The sequence below is a fragment of the Felis catus genome, chromosome C2 (assembly GCF_018350175.1).
Source record: "Felis catus isolate Fca126 chromosome C2, F.catus_Fca126_mat1.0, whole genome shotgun sequence".
Classification (NCBI taxonomy): domain Eukaryota; kingdom Metazoa; phylum Chordata; class Mammalia; order Carnivora; family Felidae; genus Felis; species Felis catus.
In genome coordinates, this window is record NC_058376.1 from 118,718,568 (window position 1) to 118,729,362 (window position 10,795).

The 10,795-nt window shown below is 38.1% G+C and overlaps 1 pseudogene; it reads right to left on the bottom strand.

Annotated features, from left to right (window-relative positions):
* Window positions 1–9,560: 9,560 nt before the first annotated feature.
* On the bottom strand, window positions 9,561–10,353 carry LOC101095851 (annotated as a pseudogene).
* Window positions 10,354–10,795: the final 442 nt, after the last annotated feature.

The window sequence follows — 10,795 nt, forward strand, 5'->3', positions numbered from 1 at the left end:
TATAAGATAGACTTAGTGTTAGATGATTTTGCCCAACTGTAGGTTAAGTATTCTGAGCATGTTTAAAGTAGGCTAGACTAGGGGCACCTGGGTGGCTCAGTCGGGTAAGCGTCCGACTTCAGCTCAGGTCATGATCTCGCGATTTGTGAGTTTGAGCCCCCTATGGGGTTCTATGCTGACAGCTCAGAGCCTGGAGCCTGCTTAAGATTCTGTGTCTCCCCCTCTCTCTGCCTCTCCCATGCTCATGCTCTGTCTCTTTCTGCCTCTCAATAATAAAACAACCCCCCCTCCAAAAAAAAACACATTAAATTAGGCTAGAATAAGTTATGATGTTCAGTAGGTGAGATGTAGTAAATGCATTTTTGACATAATATTTTCAACTTACAATGGGTTCATCAGTACATAATACTGTAATAAATTGTAAAAGATTGTGTGTATGTGTACATTCACACATACATATATGCTTTAGTTCACATGTGTTTATAAACATTCAACTGCTTCAGATATATTCAACTTAGAAATCTGTGTTCATCCTTGATTCATTCTTTCTTCCTACATTATCATGATGGTAATTCCACTTAATGCTATTCTTTGACAGACCCTCTCATGGTCTCTTTCTAAACTATTTCAGTGTCCTGCTAATTACTCCCCTCAACTTTAGTTCATTTGCCTGTTCAAACTAATCCCCCACCCCTCTCACACACACATTCACACACACACACACACACACACACACACACACACACATGCACACACAAACACATGCATTGAAGTCATTTTAATAAAACAAAGATATGACCATATCAGCCTGCAGCTTAAAGTCTCTTATTGCCCTATAACCTAAAATTCAGATACTTTAGCACCATCAAACTCAATTCCAACAAATCTCTCCAGATATAATTGTGACTATTATTTTGTTCCTCTCAATTTCTAATGCACATACATTTCCATTCTTCTTTAAATATGTTGGACGTCACAGGGGCACCTGAGTGGCTCAGTCGGTTAAGCGTCCGACTTCGGCTCAGGTCATGATTTCCCAGTTTGTGAGTTCGAGCCCCGCATCGGGACCTGTGCTGACAGCTCGGAGCCTGGAGCCTGCTTCGGATTCTGTGTCTCCTCCCCTGTCTAACCCTCTCCTGCTCATGCTCTGTGTCTCTCTGTCTCTCAATAATAAATAAACGTTAAAAAAAAACTAAACATTTTGTACGTCACAGACCTAGGAATGTTAATACTCTCTAATCCTTGTTTATCTGATGAGTATTAACTGTATTTTAAGCACTATCCCTGGGGAGAAAAATCTTCCTTCAAGACAGTATTAAAGGTTTTCTTATCTGTTTTCCCACAAAGTATTTATGGGTTAATTCATTCAATCAGTCTATCAATTATGCATCCACTATTTATCATGGGCCTACAATCTGTCAGACACTGTACAGACTAAGCTCTAGCAAAAACTTTAGTATCAAACAAAAAATATAAGGTCTCTGTCTTCTTGGAATTTAAACTAGAGAAGAAAGGCCATAAGCAAATTAACAAAGAAAAAAATGCATCAGTGAAAATTATAATAAGTGCTATACAGAAAAAGAACGGGGTGAGAGATAGAAAATGGGGCAAGGGAGAAGACAGGTTAGACTGAGAGAGTTAGGCTACTCTATGTTCATGCTGCTTGAGTCAGTAATCAACCCCGTGAGGAAAGCTGGTGCAGGAGGAACATAATTTCAAAAGGGAAGAATGTCTGAGATAAAGTTGGAGAAGATTTTTGATGTGAGGCATTGAGGCCCTATAGACATTAGAGTCTACCTCAGTGTTAAAAGATCTCATTTGAAGGTAAAGGAAAGACACTGAAGTTCAAGGAGATAATTTCTTAAAAGACTAATCTGGTGGGGAGCCTGAGTGGCTCAGTTGATTCAGTATCTGACTTCGGCTCAGGTCATGATCTTGCAGTTCGTGGGTTCAAGCCCCACATCAGGCTCTGTGCTCACAGCTCAGAGCCTGGAGGCTGCTTCAGACTCTCTCTCTCTCTCTCTCTCTCTCTCTCTCTCTCTCTTTCTCTGCCCCTCCCCCACTCACACTGTTCCTTTCTCTCTCAAAAATGAATAAACATTAAAAAAACAAAAACTGATTTGCTACCACCAGAAAAAAAGGCTGACTGGGAGCAAAACCAGAAGCCAGCAACTAGTCAGGAGGCAATTGCAGTCCTGTAAGATGAAGACAATGCTAACTGTGGCTAAACAGGTTGAAGGCAGCAGAAATGAAAAGAAGAGGGCAACGCGGAGCTCACATTAAATGACAAAAGTTGATTGAATTAAACTGAACGCAGAGACTAGTAAATAGACAAATTGAATATAGAGATCAGGAGTGAAGTGAAAAGGGATTCCCAAGTTCATTTTACATATTCTTGAGCTTCAGAGATGTCAAGCAGAAAGCAGAAATACTCAGAGGGAACTTCTTTGGTCCTTTTCGTGTTTGGACCAAAATAAATAGAAACAAGCAGGGAAATTACCTCGGTTTTAGTTGATGAGTTAAATTCACAGTGTACCTTGTGCTGAGGAGATGAATAGCCTTTGTGGGAACCTGGGACAGCCAGGAAGCCCTCACTTAGACAAGGAGGATAATATATCTCTAAAGTGAAAGTGCTGTATGTTTTGATTAAGTGAGTTAAATCAGTACAAAGCTGCAGAACCCAACTAGAGGTAGAAGCAGATAAATCGTCCAATGGAGAGGATTACAGAGGCTTTAAGAAAAGCTTATAGGTTTTTTTTTAAATTTTCTTTAAAGTTTTTAGTTTTTATTTTTGAGAGAGACAGAGCATGAGCAGGGGAGGGGCAGAGGGAGTGGGAGACACAGAATCCAGAACAGGCTCCAGGCTCTGAACTGTCAGCACAGAGCCTAAGGTGGAGCTCAAACTCAGGAACAGTGAAATCATGACCTGAGCTGAAGTCAGACACCTAACCACCCGAGGCACCCAGGCACCCTGAAAAGCTTATAGTTTTAACGGAGTTGTTCAAAGTATGTCAGAGAATGTGTGCCCATGTGGTTCTAAAATGCCCCTGTTGGAAGCACATACTTTTAGGTTTATTTCAAATTAGTTGTAACCAGTGTTGCCGGGAAGAAACAGTAATTGTTAGGTTAATAAACTTTACTGCCCTGCTCTGTGTTATACTGAGAAAGTTCGCCTGCAAGGTCAGTTTTGAAGGGGAGCTTCTGCAATTTCAAAGCTAGTAGCTTTTCTTGATTCACACCGTCCTCTCCAGAAGGCACACTCCCCCATATCCGCAATCACAAGGGCCTCTCTTACCTCTGCTTCACTTCTGAAGCATGACTGCCTATCTCGTTCATGGGCTTTCCGGTGTGCCCCTCCCCCAAACGAGGTTATTTTGCAAATAACCATGGCCTGTATTTTAATGTCATCATCTGTATTTGCTTAAACTGAACACAGTCATTTTCTCCTAACGCTGAAATAAAGAGGCAAACAGGAGCTTAATTTCACTGACTGGAGAAAAGCGTCATATGTGCTTTTTAGAGCATACCTAGGAAACCAGATACTTTCCTTTGACTATGTTTTATAGTATTGTATATTCTCTTAGAAAACATGGCTTTTCAATCCCAAGTTAACACTTTAGTCAGAAAGGCTGTATAAATCCTAGTTACTAAAAATAACAGTGTCTGTACCCAAATAGCAGGTGCACAATTACGGAAAAACAAGGAAAATATGAAGCATTAGGACCAATTTTATCTTTGATGATACTTCCAAATGTCAAGTGTGACTGTCAATAAAAGGCTGAGAGGATCTGCCTTTTGATCGACAAGCCTGCCACGATTAGGGTTGGTTCACGCTTACTAGACAAGCGGATGAAATTTAGGGTGATACACCCAGATCCAGACACCCCAAAACAGCTAATTCCTGATCAGGCTCACTGCAGACATTTGCATGCCCTGGGCCAAGAGCACAGGTGGAGGCCCACTTATTATAGGCCTGAATAAACAAAGTTCTAAATTGAGCCAACAAACTACTTAATAAGTACGCTCTACCCCTATCTTGATAAAATATATCGTCATAATGTCAAAATTTATATTTTTCATTTCACCTTCATTCTTTTCTGAGCTTCACATGCATACTTTTTTATTTTTCTGTAACTACGCTTGTACTTATTCCCAGTGATTTAAAGGATTAAACATAAAGCATAGCATTATTCAAAGGGCAAAACTCTGAGTATATTCTAATCAAAAATTAGTATACTTATTTTAATTTTTTTAATCAAAATTATTCTTAATGCTTAAAATATTTTCTTCCATGGGCGCCTGGGTGGCTCCATCATTTGAGGGTCCGTCTCCTGATTTTGACTCAGGTCATGATCTCCTGGTTTGTGGGTTCCAGCCCCGCATCAGCCTCTGCACTGACGATATGGAGCCTGCATTGGATTCTCTCTCCTTCTCTCTCTGCCCCTCACCTGCTTGTCCTCACTCTCTCTCAAAATAAATAAATAAACTCGAAAAATTTTTAAAGTATTTTCTTCTAAAATATTCAAAATTTTCTATTCATTTTCATAGACAACATAGAAATTATAAGTGAGGAACATAAAAAGTTAAGCAAACTTATTCATATGAAGTTTAGTTTCATGTAATTGAGACTAAAATAAATATAATTATTTTCTAACGAGGAAACTGTGATTCTAACATGAACTGTATATCTAGTGGCCAATATAAAAATTAGTAATACCCTTTATGTACATTTATTTAGGGGCTGCCAAACTTTTTATGAAAACAGACTGTAAATATTTGAGGGTCAGTGTGATAGTGTTCTGTTACAACTACTCAACTCTGTCCGTGTAACGTGAAAGTAGTGTGGATGATACATAAATGAATGAGAATGGCTGTTTTACCAAAAGAAACTGCTTCCAGGTAAAGACAGTGCCATGTAACGTGAAAGTAGTGTGGATGATACATAAATGAATGAGAATGGCTGTTTTACCAAAAGAAACTGCTTCCAGGTAAAGACAGTGGAATAGAGTTTACTGAACTCTGGTTTAGATTTACATATATACAAACATCAGGGTCATTTGAATCATCTAATATTGGAATGTTTCTCCAGCCCTCATATGCAGCTGTTGAAATACCATAGTAATTCATGAGGACTTTCATAACCACAAATTGGGACAGAAAGAGTTAAAAGAAAAGAAGTGGGAGAATCTCTTACAATCATAGTACTGAAATTAAGGATTTGACAAGGAAATTAATTAGACTTTTCTCTTTCAAGCACTTATGCTCTTCAAATCCTTTCAGTCTGTCTCTGAAGTAGGGACTGCACAACCTGAAAACCTTCACGGTGTTAGAAGCAAGTTCAATTTTGTTTAAGCATGTATTCTAGAGAGGGGGAGGGTTTTCCTTGAAGGGTGTGGGTAAAATTGCTATTCATGCTATGGGTAAAATCGTGCCATCCCTAACAACCAAATCCTGAGGGACCAAGCTTCCCATGTGTTTGTTAATAAATCTGTTTTTGTGTATGGGTGTGTGTGCTTTCCTGCAAGTGGACTCAGCAGAGATTAACATATTTCCAGAAAAACACCTAATAGAACGTTGGCCATATCTTGGTTCTTCCATGTTACCTGTGTGACCCAGAGAGTGTTCCTTAGAATCAATGGACCCCCCCCAAAACAACTTAAACATCACTTGTGCTGATTAGATGGGCACAAAGACCTCATATTCATTCTGTAAAATAATACGAATTCAAGATCAATTTGTTGAAACAGATATCCGTAATTCATCTAATTCATCTTTAAAAGCTGACAGGTTAGTTTTCTCCAAACACCATGGGTTTCAGAAGAGTAGAGTGAAGAAAATAAACATGAGACCATAACTGTAACAGGAATTCAGGCTTTTTCACTCAAAAATATAATTAAGCTTACCTGATCTAAAGACAAATTATGTGATATCATCGTGCGGCATTTTATGCACACTTTTCATAACACTCTGAGTCTGTTACAGTGGACTTCTAGTGATGACTGCAATTCAAATGCATTCCAAAATATCATGATCTCGGATAGCTGCTGTGGGTAAAGAACCACGGTGATACCCACCATAGAAAGGGTAGGGCAGCACATAAGGAGAGAATGCCACCAGAACTGACGTTCTTCATTAAATACCAAAACATACATAAAATGATTTAAAATTATTTATGAGATGAAACTAGTTTAAGTTCAAACATGGTGTGTGTCCAGTTTAAGACTACCTTTTTTCTTAAATCTGTAGTTGTAATACAAAAAACCAAATCTCACCGCTGGTAATGGTAGCTGCCAGTTCCAGAAAACTTCTGCCTTGATGCAAGAGAACATCATGATATGCCAAGTATCACACCAGATGCCACCTCATCCATTGTCTTCTTCAGTGGTAAAAACTATCAACAATTATGGATTTACAAAATGAGGTTTGGAAGGTTTCATTTATTTATGTAAAGATAAAGGGCACTAATCCAGGTCTGTCTAAATCAAAAACCTGCCCCTCATAGCCCAGCACTATGAAGCAATCACTGACCTGAATCAATGAGATGGGTTCTAAGTGTCATCTCTAGCCACTACTGAGAGCAGAGCCAGCTTCAAATTCAGTGGGAAGCAGTGGTCAGAGACATTCCTTCTACCCCTTCCAATACCCTCCCTGTTTAACCCTGTGGTCTCACTTCTCCCAGTGTGCAACATGTTCCATGCCAACAAATATGGATTCTTGGCTGGATTTTCTGGTAGAAGAGTCTCACTAAGGTGTTATGATCTTAGCATGTTGCTCCTTTCTGACTTGTAAACAAACAGTAGGTTGCTTCCAGTTCATTTTTATAAAAAGCTCCCGAAGATATTTTAATATTCCTTGGAGATACAAAGACACAAATGACCAACAGTGGCATTAAAGGAAGAGTGATAGGAGATAAGGACAAAATTTATGAAAGGTATGATTTCCTGATATATCTGTATTGTATTCGTAATGTGCAGTGCACTTATTTACAAGGCAGAAACCAAATTTTACCTTATATTAGGTGCCTAGCATATGTTTTTTTTTAACGTTTATTTATTTTTGATACAGAAAGAGACAAAGCATGAACAGGGGAGGGGCAGAGAGAGAGGGAGACACAGAATCTGAAACAGGCTCCAGGCTCTGAGCTGTCAGCACACAGCCCAACGCAGGGCTCGAACTCACGGACCATGAGATCATGACCTGAGCCGAAGTTGGATGCTCAACCGACCAAGCCACCCAGGCGCCCCATCCTAGCATAGGTTTTAAGTACAGAAAAAAAGTTCCCATTCTTGATATCTTCAAAGCTTGACAACTTTAGCACTACAAATTGCATGTGCCCTACTTCCAGATGGCTTATCATTATGTGTAACCTTCTTACTGGAAATTATAGAACTCTCCTAACATTGGGGTACTCAAATTAAACAACTCTGTAACTAATTACAGTCTTTTGGAAGCAAGGTAAGCTGTAAATACGATACCTGCAGATTAAAAAATGAATCAACAGCAATAAAATTTTTTGCCATTGTTTCTAGTATTGAAAAAAAAAAGCTATGTGAACTGATGGTTAAGTCAGATTTTGGATTTAATATCTATTAATTCCATGTTAGGTAGGACTATTCCCCAAACTAGTGATCATCAGATGGATAATGTGACAAGTTCTCTCAATTGTGTCTTTCAATTTGAGAAAGTGTGGCCTCTCATGTGTCATTATAAAGGGCACCTTTAATTCCCTCTCCCATACCTTCTCGGTATTTACATTAGTAACATTGCACCATAATTGTATTTTATAAAACCCGAGACTCATTTAAATGCCTGAAAATTATGCCAAAGGGATTTCATTTACCATTGGCTGTGTAGGGGATAGAGTTATACAACCCCTATTAATGCTAATGGGAGTTCATGAATAAATCTTCAAAAATACAGAGAAAAATGTATCCCAAGAAGGACATGAAATGAAGACAATAGGATCACCAGAGCAAAATTAAATGGCGGTTTGATTTTCTGAGCTAATACCTCATAAAAATAGAAGTCACTTGCACTTAAAGTCATTTAAGAACAGTGATTTCTTTAGTAAGAATTCACATATCTCTTTGACAACTTAATTCACATAATTTGCACAAATAACAATTTTTATTATTGACCATTGCCTATAGCTTTCCAATATGGAATGACCTGAAGGCCTTTTATATCCCAGTTCAGCGTAATTGATACTGACTATTTAGATAAAACACACTTTTAGAAATAAATCACCATGAAATTATACAGTTGTAGTTGTAATACTACATGTTAGAAGGTACTATCTATATGAACTTCTATAGATACAAGAAGAGTAAGACATTTTTATATTGCTCATTGGCAAATGGTACAGCCATTTTTTAAGAATTTGGTGGACATCTTTTAAAACTAAAATATGATTATAAATATTATACAAGTCATTGTCATCAGGTTCTTAATATGTTAAAAAAAAAACTTCAGGACCTCTTGAGTAGCTCAGTCAGTTGGGCATCCAACTCTTGATTTTGGCTCAGGTCATGATCCCAAGGTCATAGGAATGAGCCCCATGTTGAGCTCCTCACTGAGCATGGAGTCTGCTAAGATTCTCTCTCCCTCCCTCTGCCTCTCTTCTCACTCACACACTCTCTCTCTCTAAAACAAAAAATAATAAATGAATGAATGAACGAATGAATAAATAAAACTATAGACTGTTAAAATTTAAACTTTTTATTTTGGATGATTCTTTTATCCGTTTGTATGTTTGTTTGTTTGGATATAGAACTAACTTGTTTTCATGCGGCAACTGGGACTTTTCCCATAAATGATTTTGGTGTTTCATTATTTTAACAGAATTGTCTCCACATACAAAAAAATGGAAGCATAAGTATATTTAATGTCAAATTTACGTATCCTAACATAATCATATTTTGTTTAAATTGGTGCTGTGTAATTTATTAGCCTTTACTAAAATTATATTTTATAAATATTTCAATAAAATGTCTGACTTTTGAACATAGAATACCTTTTGCTAGAAAATGTTTGAGTCAATTAATATCTGTCCAAGCAATGGATGGCTTAATATTTCAATTCTGGGGGCTACATATAGACTGTTTTCCTATTCAACTTCCTTTATGAGATAGGGGTTTACTACACAATGTATCTCAACTTTTTTTCTTTTGCTTACACCTGTATTAGTCTCATTTGACTCCTTTGATAATCTCTTTCACAGTTAATTACTTCCATTTGTAGGTGATGAAATGGGTAAGGAGTCCACTTCAATGTAGGCACAGCTATAAGCATGGTCTTTCCCCTTTACTTGAACTCAGAATTAAGACTTTTGATTCTTCTTTTATATTCCATTCCCAGAAGTAGTTTTCACTTGAGCAGTTATGTGCAAGTAGTCTTATGCTTTCTAGCAGTAGTCTACGATTAGGGTCTAGCTTCTCCAGGACAGATGGATTTAAATATGTATTAAACTAAGAGGCATTCTGTCAAATGAGTTTAAATGCATTTCATTTTCAGACAACCTATATGACATGATATTTTTTCTTAAAAACAAGCCAAGATAAATCAAAGTCAAGATAAATGAAGAGCTCAAGATGACATCAGTCCCGTTTGTCCAAGTCTTGGTGTTGTGTGGATGGACAGAAGTCAGTTATGACAGATAATAGGTGATACATCCAATCTAATAGCCAAATTCATTAACATTTTTTTCCATTTCTAAACCATCCTTAAAGACAATCATAGATGGGGTCACACCATCCTCATGATAGTCCAGCAGAACAGCCACACCATCTGGACTAAGGTTTTCATAGAGAATGGTAGTTTTGGAAATGAACAAGGATGTGCTTGATTTGTTCTGCAGCCTGCATAAAAGGTTTTACTCTTTCTGATCTGTTCTTTAAGTCCTTTGCCTTTGGTTTATTTCATGTAATCTTTGATGTACTTCTTGTAGGCTTCTTTTGTGAATGTAGTTTCCCGCGAGTGATGGTTCATGACAATATCAACACCAGCAATGACTGTGCTCTCAGTGCCTTCACCTCCGGGGTCTTCAATGGAGGCATTTCCACCAACAAGTGAGTCATCAATGTTACCCTCTGTCCTACTGACCATCTTCCTCTGCACCTCCAGGCACAGGCTTTCCATGATCTCCAGGATCTTGTAGATGTCAGAGACCATCTCATCACAGCTGATGAGGTCCTGGTAGATGATCATGACTATGGCTGGAGAGAGACTGCAGTGGCACTAGCTTGGCAGCAGCCGGGAGCTCTGAGTGAGAGTGGCACAGCCCCATAGGTGGGGGTTGGAGGGGGGAGAGAAAGCAATGTACCTCAACTTTTCAATGCTATGTCTATAAATCAATTAATAAATAACTTACTAAAAAGGTCAGATGTAGAAGAGCTTTATTAAAATATATCTGTCAATGAGACGCCTGGGTGGCTCAGTCAGTTGGGTGTCTGACTTCAGCTCAGGTCATGATCTCACAGTTTGCAAGTTTGGGCCTCACCTCAGGCTCTGTGCTGACAGCTCAGAGCCTGGAGCCTGCTTTGGATTCTGTGTTTCCCTCTCTCTCTGACCCTCCCTGGCTCACACTCTGTCTCTCTCTCTCAAAAATAAATAAACATTAAAAAAATTTAATAAAAATGTCTGTCAAGATGAGGTGTTAATTCTTTTAAATGACAGCCATAACAGCAAAAAAAAAAAAAAAATCTTGACTGTAAGAACACAATACACATACAATATATTTTAGATTGGTATTCTTTAAAATATTATTTGAACTCTTTTAACATAAATAGAACTTATC